Source organism: Felis catus, chromosome A1, assembly GCF_018350175.1.
Source record: "Felis catus isolate Fca126 chromosome A1, F.catus_Fca126_mat1.0, whole genome shotgun sequence".
In the NCBI taxonomy this organism is placed as follows: Eukaryota; Metazoa; Chordata; class Mammalia; order Carnivora; family Felidae; genus Felis; species Felis catus.
The window spans coordinates 79188830-79200554 of record NC_058368.1 but is presented as its reverse complement, the minus strand read 5'-3'; the positions used below and the strand labels follow the sequence as shown (position 1 = coordinate 79200554).

The 11725-nt window shown below is 49.9% G+C and overlaps 1 long non-coding RNA gene across 1 annotated transcript; it reads right to left on the bottom strand.

Moving 5' to 3' along the window:
• Positions 1–357: 357 nt before the first annotated feature.
• On the bottom strand, positions 358–4165 carry LOC123384012. The gene is made up of 3 exons (XR_006594517.1): positions 3930–4165; positions 1938–1994; positions 358–595 (listed from the first exon to the last, which is right to left on the bottom strand). It is a non-coding gene; the product is annotated as an uncharacterized LOC123384012 (long non-coding RNA).
• Positions 4166–11725: the final 7560 nt, after the last annotated feature.

Sequence of the window (11725 nt, the reverse complement as noted above, 5' to 3'; positions counted from 1 at the left end):
GCCACGGCCCCCCATGTGGTGTCACAGTGGTGCATTTACCGCAGCGGATTCGTTCCAGTCCGGGCACTGGCTGCTGCTTGCCGGGGGCCCGAAGAGGGAGTCTGGTGACACACACACTCACAAAACTGACAGCCATGCTTTGTGGGCGGACGGGGGCCCTTGCTGGTGGGGAGACTGAGGGAAATGAAAAGTGCTCCCTTTGTCGGATTTTGGCACATGGTGAGTTAATTGTCTATTTTATGGATAACTAATGGACGGACTGGAAAAGTGTCTAAAGGAGAGCAGGCCCAGCAAAGACAACGAGGCACAGCAAGAAGCCTATTTATTGTCCGGCCTGGAGGCCCAGAAGCCGCACCCAGGTCACCGCATCCCGTGTGCCCCCTTGCAGTCACAGGAGACACCCTTGTCAGCAACTTCCACTAATAGATCCTCCTCCTTCTTAGACCTGCGGCCTGACCCCGCCGTGATCGCCTCTGAGCTGGTCTTCTGGCCAGTGCGCACGCCCAGCGCTTCCTGGTCCCCCGGCCGGCGGGCGTGACTTCGGGAAATCAGGTGTCCACCCCTCACCATCAGACTGCTTTCCCGGCAATTTCAACTGTGGAGTTTAATGGGTTATTGTGAGATTTAATACAGTGAAACAGAAGCGTAACTAGATCATCACGTCTATGAAAATCGAAAGTTACCTGGAAGAATTCGATAAAAGCAACTTTGTGTTTTACTTTGTTTTGGAATCACTTTTCCGAACGGGTGTAGATGAGGTAGCTGTAAATTTCAAGGCAAAAACTCAAGAGCTAAGTTATCTGAATTTAACTGCTGCATAGGGGTTAATAAGTTCTTGCTCTGACATCAGGAAATACAAACCGGAGGAGACAATCCATTATTTATCCTCTGCGTGTATTAATGCAAGAAATACCATGGCAAGTCTGATTAGCAGAAGCATTAGCAAGAACATCAACATGGGTGAATGGGTATTTATATATTTTAAGACATTCAACCAAAATATTTAAGATGTGTATGGTTCATTTGTGTATTTCTGTGCATTAATCTTTTCTTTTTTTTCCTATTAACCAGCAGCCAGTCTCAATCACGGAGGGTAGTAGGATTTCTTTTTCTCTTTTTTAATGTTTATTTATTTTTGAGAAAGAGATGGGGGTGGGGGGGGAGAGGCAGGGGAGGGGCAGAGAAAGAGGGAGACACAGAATCCGAAGCAGGCTCCAGGCTCTGAGCTGTCAGCACAGAGCCCGATGCGGGGCTCGAACCCACAAACCGTGAGATCATGACCTGAGTCGAAGTCGGACGCTCAACCCGCTGAGCCACCCAGGAGCCACAGGTAGTAGGACTTCTACTGGGTAATCTTAAACTTGTGTAGCGAGCACTTAATTGGAAAAGAAGCCTCTGCTAGACCACTCCAGATGTCGAAAGGGACAGGCTTCCCACACAGGAAACGAACTCGTTCCCCAGATGGGGCCAGGCCAGTCACACAGGGCCACTCTGCTTTCCTACTTTTCTTCAACCATTCCTGCGTTCTCTCCCTTTTTGAAAAGACACATTCTTTCTCCAGATAATCGACTTCTTTCCATGAAGTCAGTTAAATGTAAAGTTAGCCTGTGAGCTCTTCCATTTTCTTAGAGTAACCTTGCACTGATGCTGCTCTGAACCATTCAGTGGGTTTATGATTTCACTCCCAACTGACAGTCTTAGCCTCATTCGTTGGTTGCGTTCCTGGAGACGAACCTCAAACAAGCTTTCATGCGTCCCACGGGCGCCAGTCAGTGCACGGAATGACAGGCAGATGCCGGTAGCTTGTTGTGAAGATGTCCTTCATGCTGCCTTTCCTATATATTTCACCTCTCTTTTCCTAGCCTACTTTTTTGAGTTTAACAGCACAATTATCTTAATCTTAAAAAACCACCAATATCCAATATGTTATCCCTTACCTTCAGAAATCTTGCAAGACTTAGGACTCTATGTGACGCTTGGGCCTGATTTCAAAGCTGCAGAGGAAAGAAAGCGAACAGACCTGTATCAACCGAGTAGCTTTCTATTGTCATCGTCAGAACAGGGTGCTTCCTGTTACAAAGACTTCTCAGATGCTGAACCCCTTTTCTGAGCCTGTGACAGTGCAGAATTCCTTCTCAGCCCCGTGTTCCTGGTCACCAGTGACGGTTAAAAATTACCCCCTGCTTGGGATTCTCTCTCTCCCTTTCTCTCTCCCTCCCACAGGCCCACGCTCTTGCCCTCTGCCTGTCAAAGTAAATAAATAAACATTAAAAACAAAAAAAACAAAAAAACAAAAAAACAAAAACCCTATTCCCATCTTTTTTTGTTCTGGAAAACCACTAACTGCAAATGACCACCCATTCTTACTGGTCTGGGATAAGACTCAGCTTCACACTTCCACAATGACCAGAGAAGACCTTCTCCTTCCTTCTACAGACCCGTGGGCGACTCTGTGGTCCACTTGCCCTCGTAGACTGGCCCCTATGAAACCCCAGGCCCCTCCCTTTTCTCCGAGGTATTAGTCATCAGTGAAGGTCCCCCCTATTGCAATCACCTGAAGGAACTTGTCTCTGATGCACATTGTCTTCCAGGTCTGTCCATGTTTCCATATGTTAAGTGGTAATTTGACCACAACTACTACTCACTTCCTTACCGGGCGTTGTAAGGCTTAAACGCAGTTAGCACTTAAGTGCTTAGCAAGATATTTACACACAATCACAGTTATTTTTACCGGTAGCAATACATCACATAGTCATTTATGCTTATATAATCATTGCAATAACTACTGTCAAGACAGACATTATTTATTCCCATTCTACAAATTAGGAAACTGAGAAACGTCCGTCCGTTCATCCAAATCCCTCACCTAACGGCCGAACCTGGGATTCAAACCCATAGCGTTTTCAATAGTAAGCAGCCTAGAGACAGAACTGAGTAGTCAAATCTGACGTCGCGGGAAAGATAGACTGCCATGCTGATTTGCCCTGTTCCTCCTCCCAGGGCACTGTCACACGTGCTTGGCACCCTGGGCGGCTGTTCCTGAACAGGCCACGGCATCTCTGACCCCCCACTAATCTCAATCTCACAAAACCTCTGAGTAGTGGAATCATCTTTGCTGAACCCCGGGAGCTGGCCTGGCAAGTTGCCCCACGACCGAGCCGCCTCCAGTGTATCCGCTTGGAACAGAAAGGCTGCCTGCCTCCCGCAGGAAGCTGGGTGCCTCTTGCAATGCTGCCGGTCCCTTGCCTCCACCTCCGAAATGTGCCTGGAGTTTAGACTATTGAGTGACAAAAATAACTAGCCATCAGAATGGATTTGAAAACTTCCCTTTCACAAAATCAATTCATTGAAGGGATTTATTTATGAGCATGTCTACCCTGGCGTTCTTTTTTTTTTTTTTTTTTTTTTTTTTACTATAATATCAATTTCAATCCATTGTTAATCCAATGAGCACTAAAAAACGTACTCAATTGAGCAGACGTTTTATTGATGACTTTGCTCTCTGCCGGCGGGCTGCAGGTGCCGCACAGAATGGCAGGATCTTTCAAACAGCAGCCAGTCTAGTGTGGGAGGTGTGGGAAGTGTCATTGGGTAAGGGTGCTAATTCCTCCCTCCTTCTCTCCTCCCTCCCTCCTTCCCGCCCTCCTTCCCCTTCTCCTCCCTCTCCACCCTCTCCTCCTTCCTTCAGCTATTGGCTTAGTATCTGCTGTGCAACAAACACAGGGTATATACTGCTGAATATATTAGACATCCCTTCTGTTTCCCGGAGTTTACAATAAGAAGAGACAAACGGTAAGTGAACAACATTTAAAAGGGCATTTTCAGGCTCTCACACACAGGGAGAGTATTGAATGGTGGCAGAACGACGTTACATCTGCATGGCCCATACGGCCCGCACAGGAGCTGAACGTCACGTGTGTCCCCTTCACCTTTGTGAGCTGGCCTCGGATCCCTCTTAGCCTGAAGCGTGGCCCATCACCATGGCTCCTTGGTGTGGCTCCCTCGACACTTTCTCTTACATACTCTGTGGCTTCAAACAGAAACACTATCTTTCTCGCCCCCTTGGGAGGGAGTTCTTTTCTCATCCGACCCTCCAAGGCATTCTATTCTGTGCAGATGTTGGTGGCAGAGGGTGTTAGAGAGTCAGTCCCCTGGCAGACGAACAAGTCTGTCTTTCTAACAAAAATAAACAGACAGCCGAATGTGACGGAGCGGCAGGGTTGAAAATAGCTTGAGATATTAGGCTTTCTGGCTTTTATTAGAAACACAGCCTTGCTCTGGGAGTGGAGTCCTGGTTGTGACACGTTGGAACGCAGCAAGGAAGTGGCCTTTCTCTTTGGGCTGTCACAGCTCTGGGAGCACAACAACTTTTCCCTGGGACACGGGGGCCCTCGGGGGCCCTCGGGGGCCTTTCAACTGTGTGAGGCAGAAACGGGCACAATCTGAGAACCAATCCTGCATGTTAGACTCTACAAGGCTGTTCTAGTTGGTTTTTCTCTGCGGCACAACCTCAGAAACTACGCAAATCCAGACGCCGATCCAGAAGAGATTTGACAAGCCGTATGAAAATGCTCACCCCCTTCCACTTCGATAGGAAAGAGAAACACACGCAGCCGTGCTCATTGAAACCGCAATGACATACGAGCCCAAGATGTATTCGGAACGAGCCAGGTCTTAAGGGGCGGGGCAAGGGAGCCATCCTGCTATCACCTGTCATCACAGGGAAACCGAGAGATCTTTGGCACTTGCTTCCTAGAGTTAGCATATGGACTATTTCATCATGTGCTGCGACGTGAATTTAGACAGGTGTTGTTGGTGACATATATTCACAATTCACATTCAATTTAAGAGACAATCCAGGCTGAACCTCCCCGGCAGATAGGGTCCCTCTCTTTGCTCACCCACTCTTTCTTCTTCTCTCCCCTCCTTCTTTTTCAAGTGATGACACTGTTACCTTCTTTTAGGACAAACCAATAGTCAATAGTAGGGTGAGGGCTCTGGGACCTGGGGCTAACGCCATCTCTCCAGACCACACAGAACTGGGCAATAACGTCAGGACAGGGGAGGCACGGTGAAAGGTAGACCCTGAGTTTTCCAAGGTGAAAAGAGCTTATTTCATTACATATATGATAACATGACCACCGGGGGAAAAACAGATAATACTATAAGTGACAAAGAAGAGAAAATCTCTAGTAATCCTTTAGGGAAAACCACCGCTGATATTTAGATATTTATTCCCAGAAGTTTCTCCGTGTTTGCATATTTGTGTTGCATTGTAGGTTGCATTATATGGTTTCGTCCTTTGTAACAAACACATGTTGCATGTATGTGCCATGACGTATTTAATAATTCCCCTATTAATGGTCATTGGTTTCTGACACCTGTTCTCAAAAAGCAATGCTCTGAACATTCTCTACGTGTATCTGCGCATCTGTCTCTATTTTATCAGATCAATTTCTGCCAGTAAGTTTGCTGGGTCAAAGTTGCCGGCATCTGAATGTTGATTCCTATCCTCAGAGGGCCATGGGAGAAGTTGACAACATAGAACCCCATAACAAGAGCCTGCCCTGTGTTGACCCCAGGCAGAAGGGAGAAGATGGCACGGATTGAAGCTGAAAGATGAAAAAAGGAAAATGAAAAAAGGAAAGATGAAAAAAAGAAGTGCCCTTTTGACTCAGTGGCCCTTCTTCCGCACTCTCGAAAACATCTCGAACAAGTTTCCCTTCAAGACCAGCTTCACCCAGAGTTGTCACCATTGAAAGAAGTCCACTCTACAGCCCCCAAATGCCCCAGATTTCATAATTAATGAGAAGAGACTGCCGAGAGAGACAAAGGTGGCAGAGAGGCAGGCAAGACACTTGCCCGGGTGTGCATGTGAGCAGGGAGAGGGTCATGGGAGGGATGAGGTTAAAATGGGAAGCCAAGAGGGGAGAAGTCAGGACAGGGACTTGGGGGTGTGAGACCGAGCAACCACTGATCAGACAGGATTTAGCCCTTTTTGTGTGTGAAATCGTTCACTTCATTTCAAGCAACAGTCACAATCATCTCTCAAACAACCACTCTTTTATTCGGCTCATACTATTTGCACCGAAAAAGAAATCTGGAAAGATCCACCCTGAGCATAATGATTTTCTTCTGGAGGGTGGAACTGGAGGGGCAAGGGTAAAATATCTTACGTCGTATAGTTTTGAAAGTATTTTCTGAAGCATCTGAACATTTATTTTGAATTTTATGGTTTCTACATATCAAAATAAATGTGTGCTGGTTGAATAGGTGGAATTTTAGATAGTGGGCTTTTTCTAAGTCTACCACAGGGAAACTTTGTGTTGGAAAGAAGAGGAATACAGACGCAAAGAATCGCTTTTGTTGAAAAGATCAGGAATAAAAATAAGTCAGCGAGGTAGGGATGAGCACGCTGTGCCTATTTTCTCCCTCACCTATTCCACACGAACAAAGACATGATAAGCGCCAGGCCAGGCCAGGTATTATGCTGAGCACTAGGGACAAAGGGAACAACAGATGCGGTTCTTGCGGGATGGCTAGGAATACTGATCAATGCCAGACATCCCTGTTTCCAGTGCTTTGTGTGATCATCTTTCCTGATTTATCACAAGTGCCAAAGCTTTGGGTATCACCACACTGCACAGATGAAAGCTTGGGCGGTGCAAGGTTAAGTAATTTGCCCAAGGTCGCATGATGCTGTTCATCAAATCTGAGATATTATCAAGTGCGAGATAATACCATGATTTTATGTGCTGTAAAAAAAAGTTGGGGCTGGGGCGCCTGGATGGCTCAGTCCCTTAAGCTTCTGACTTCAGATCTCTTGGTTTGTGGGTTGAGCCCCACGTCGGGCTCGGTGCTGACAGCTCTGAGGGTGGAACCTGCTTCGGATTCTGTCTGTCTGTCTCTCTCTCTCTGATCCTCACCTGCTCACGCTCTGTTTCTCTTTCTCTCTCACAAATAAACATTAAAAAAAAGGTGTGGCTTATTAACAATATAAAATGCCATTGAGTAAATGCCAATATGAACGGGATTGCAAGACTGATTTTAGGGATATTAACCTGTGAAAAATGTGCATCTTTTGTTTACGAAATATGGGAGTTAGCAGTTGGAACACCAGGACTTCCCCCTGCACTATACAGGCTCTGACACTATGCTGTTGGACAGGGGACAGCCACCCTGGGAGTGCCTAGTAGGGTTCTTGTACAGAAACACACCCTGATGGTGGGGCAGGGAGGGGGCAGGGCTCAGAGAGGGACAGACACCTGCCAGGATCGAGCTCCACCTAAAAGCCACAGATTGGGTACAGTGCACCAGGAAGAAAGATAAACAGTGTTCTCTTTATGGATGGGACATGGTGCTTTAGAAGAAACATGTAATCCAGAAAGGGGAAAGCTGACAAATGGGGGTGGGGGTGAGGGAGTCACCCCAGAGGATTGGTGGGACTGGGGTGGGGGTGGAGGAGTCGCCCCAGGGGATTGTGGGACTGGGGTGGGGGTGGAAGAGTCACCCCAGGGGATTGTGGGACTGGGGTGGGATGGAGGAGTCCCCCCAGGGGATTATGGGAGAAGATTTGGGAGAAGAAGGTGGGTCAGGGAAGCCATGTTAGGATATAGCCCTGCCCCTATGTACAGGAAAGGTGTTCACGTCCCGGGATGACATAATCAGGCTTGTGTGTGAGGCCGGTCACCCGCACTAAGTGGTCACGTGACTGTAGGGCTGGAGTGATGTGGCCAGAGCAGTGAGCACCCTTGTGTGGCTAGCTCACAGCTTCACCGGTGTGAGGCCTCAAAAGGTGGCTCAGTGACCCCGTTTGGGGGACCGGGGAGGACCAAGTGGGAAGAATGAAGACACATAGGGAGGGTTTAGACATTGTTCACTGTGCCTGCAGCAGCAAGAGTCCTCCGGAAACCATGGAGGGGAGGCCACGGAGACAAGACGTCTTGGCCCCTGGCACCTGTGAGCCTGCATATCTGTGTAAGCGACCTTTCCTGTCCCCGGTGAAGCTACCCCCTCCAGGGTGCCGCTGCAGGAACTCTGCCATCAGCCCTGCAGGGCCAGATGGGAGCACCGGATGGGAGCACGGGGCTGAGTGAACGGAAGGGGAGCATGCGGATGAGACGGAGGAGCACCAGCCTTGCAGGGCCGAATGGGAGCACCGAATGGGAGCACGGTGCTGAGTGAGCGGAGGGGGAGCACGTGGAGGGGACAGAGGAGGACTGGCCGGGAAGTCCAAGGAATCCCAGAGGAGCATCCTGTCCTAGAAGTTACCAGAACATATCTGAAGAAGAGAAGGTCGCTGGCTTCCTGGGCTTCCCAGGTGGATGGCACTGGAGGGCCCTCCCTTGGGAAGAGTGGAGATGGTGGGAGTAGCAGAAACCAAGAGAGGCCACTTTGGCGTGGCTGGACGTCGTCTCCCCTGACCACGGTGGGGGCCATTCCATGAGGCCGGGTTGCAGGGTCTCCCTGGCCTCTGAACTTTTCTGTGGATTTTAAGGGTCACACTTGACCTTGGCCCCTGGCTCCCCCCCTCCTTCCTACCTGGAAGCCAGGCCAGTGGCCGCCAGAGGAGCAACGAAGGATCTTGCAACCGTCAGAAGACGAAAGTGACACGCTAAGTTCGCTTCGCATGGTGATGGACTGTCTGGGCCCTGGGCTTCCCGTTACGTGGAAATCATTGCGTCTATGTGGCGATTCGCTTACTCGGGTTTCTGCTCTTGTCAGCCCAGCTCCGCCCACAGTGAGGCCCTCACCTTAGGGAGCCCTGCTCTATTGTGGGCAGGAGGCCTGCCTGGCCGACTGAAGGGTGGGCCCCGGGACAGTACATGCTCACGGCGCGAGGGTCACAAAGAAAGAGCTGGGCGACCGAGGAGCCAAGGCAGCCTTGGGAGGATTCTTTTGTCTTAATGAAAAAGACGGGTGTATTGACATGGTGCAAAGGGCCCAGGAGTGAGTCAAAGGCCAGACACGGACAAGAGAACTGAAGGCATAGTCTGTGGTTTCTAGCCAGGTGACATGAGAGGCCCCCTCACCCCCCTGGGGGAAGATGTGACTTTCAAGTCAGTAGGGCAGTTCTGGAAAGGGGAGAGAAGGAGGAGTGGGCTCAGTGCCTACAGTGGCCTCCGTGAGCTCGTAGCACGTCAGGAGCACCCCGGGAGCAGGGGGTCGCAAGGTCACGGGCCGCGCTCTGCGCGGGGAGGCCCTCAGGTCCGGTGGCGGTGGTCCAGAGGCAGAGGAGTTCCTGCAGGCAGCAGGTGGTAGGTAAGTGCCCGGACCAGCGTGATCCCGGAGTGGCCAGAGAGGCGGAAGAATGGAATTTTAAGAAATTGTAACTTTATGACCTACTTCTGCTGACCTCCTTCTTCACCCCCCCCGAAACTCAGCCGAAAGCGACCACTCGTGGCTCTCTCCCCCGTCTTGCGCTCCGTGCACGGAGTCCGCCCCTCGTTCTGTCGGTTCTGAGTCTGGCCGGTTCCGGCTCCCAGGCTGCCTCCTTCTGTCTCAGCCACTTGGAGGTGAGCGTGTGCTGCTCGGAGAGCCCTCACCGGGTCAGCAAGGATCTGAGTTACGTTCCCTCTCTTGTGCCCCTGTCATCGCTTACCTTGACTCCTTCCTAATGATCTACGTCCTGGTTTCATCTCCATGAGATTATAAAACCATCACATCTGGACATCCTTGCTCTTCCCGTCACGGTGCCCGCAGGTCAAAGCGCAGTGTGGCCTGGCCAGATTCGCGCTGTTTCCCCATTGCACGTTGCCTTCCAAAGGACACGGCTGGAGCCTGCCTTCGATGGGACAGCGAGAGAGAAATGACCAAAGATGACTGCTAGGTGTTGAAACCGGGAGACCAGAACGCAGGGGGGCACCACCGGCAAGGTGGGAAGAGTTGAGAGGGGTGGGTGGTGGAGGGGAGATCATGAGTTTCTGTTTGGCTTGCTTGAGTTTGGGAAGACGCCAAGCAGGGGACCGGATTCTGACACCGTGTTGGGTGATGCAGGCTGCGGAACTTGCCCCGGCGGCCAGAGCACCCAGTAGCAGCCAGACATCACCCCTGCAAACACGGGCGAGGCCAAGCTGGCCCTCCACCTCTCCCCGGCTGCTCTCCCTCATCCCGACGCTGGAGATAGATAGTGCGGACGGGAGGAGAAAGGACGTCTCATCTCACAGGCGGTGACGAAGGGGAAACGAGAGGAGTTCTCTGGAAACACTTTTTAAGGCTTCCTAGGACGTTTTGTGGTGTGTGTCAGTTGTTATTATTCTGACATGTCCCAAACAATGCTTTCTCATGGGAAACAGAGTGAGCTCTGAAGCCAGATGCCATCTGGAGAGCCTACCTCCTAGGGTCGTGGTTAAGATTAGATTAAGTTAACGCATGGAAATTGCTCAAGCAGTCTCTGGTCCATGGTGAATGCTTGATAAGTCAGAATAAAACACTTCCTATCAGGGTCACCGTTACTCTTCTGTGTGCCTGGAAATAGGTGAGAACACAGGGGAGGGTCATCTGTATGAAGTCTTTCTGATAACGTAAGACAGGAGTGGAGAACTGACTGGGGACATTTCCTCAGCTGGGTTATTTGGGAGGAAACAGACTTTGCCCCACAGGAGCCACAGCTCTGGGCGGAGTTCAGACAGTCCCATTACCATCTTGCTGGGAAAGATCAGGGAACTATGGCCCCGTTGTCTCTCTCTGGAAGCTAAGGACGAAGTTCTTCTCAATCTCCAAAGAAGGCAAAGAAAACAAAGCCTGGAGTGTGTCAGATGCTCTCCAACCGTTCAACCTTCTCGTTTCTCATCGAGGACAGAGTTTAGGGGAAAGGGCTTTGCTTTTGAGTCCTGACTGTTTTCTCCAGAATGGATTCCGAGGACACCTTGTAGGAGCTGTGAGCCTCGTGGGCACGGGCAGAGGACCGGAGAGGAGGCTGCCGGAAAGCGAACACGGGGAATTCTTGGCTGGCCCTGAGCTCACCCAGCCCCGTCCACAAGCGACATTTAATCCACAGAAAGCTTCTGTCTTCACATGGAGGGTTTCTGCAGATTCTAAATCATCAAAATAATAATATTTAGATGCCTTCACCATGAAGTCTCTTGGAGGGATACAGTTGTCAAAGTCAACCTGGACTAAGGCTATCTGTGTGGGCTCTCACCTTCACACAGGAGGGCTGGCTGAGCTCAATTTAGCCTTTGGAGGGAAGGCCAACCAAGTGCCTCTGCGGCCAAACGAGTAAGAGTTGGCTATGGTGACTTGTTGTCTGTAGCAATCCAGAGAGACTTCAGATTTCAGAAGGCTCCAGAGCGCCAGCCCTTTCAAACTCACTACTTTTCCCTCACAGCCGTTCCGTTGTGAGCAGGAGATAAAAGAAATAGTAACCTGTGCTTCCTTTCATCTGAGAATCAGTGTTGTAAAAGAAGATGGAAGAGAAGGAAGAAGGAGGAAGGATGAAGGTAGAAGGAAGAAGGAGAAAGGGAGGAAGGAAGGAAGGAAGGAAGGAAGGAAGGAAGGAAGGAGAAGGAAAAGAAGAAGAAGGAGAAGAAGAAAAAGGGCAAAACAAAACAGAACATCTCTAGGTGACCAACTGTTAAAGAAAGATTTCTTCAGACAGATGCCCAGAACCCTTTTGATAGTTGCGATGTATGTGTTCACTGTTTTGCTTTATGACTCAACACTTCTGGGATTAGATTCCCATGAATGTGTCGTCAATTGCTTCAAATCCGCTAGATTTTCAAAT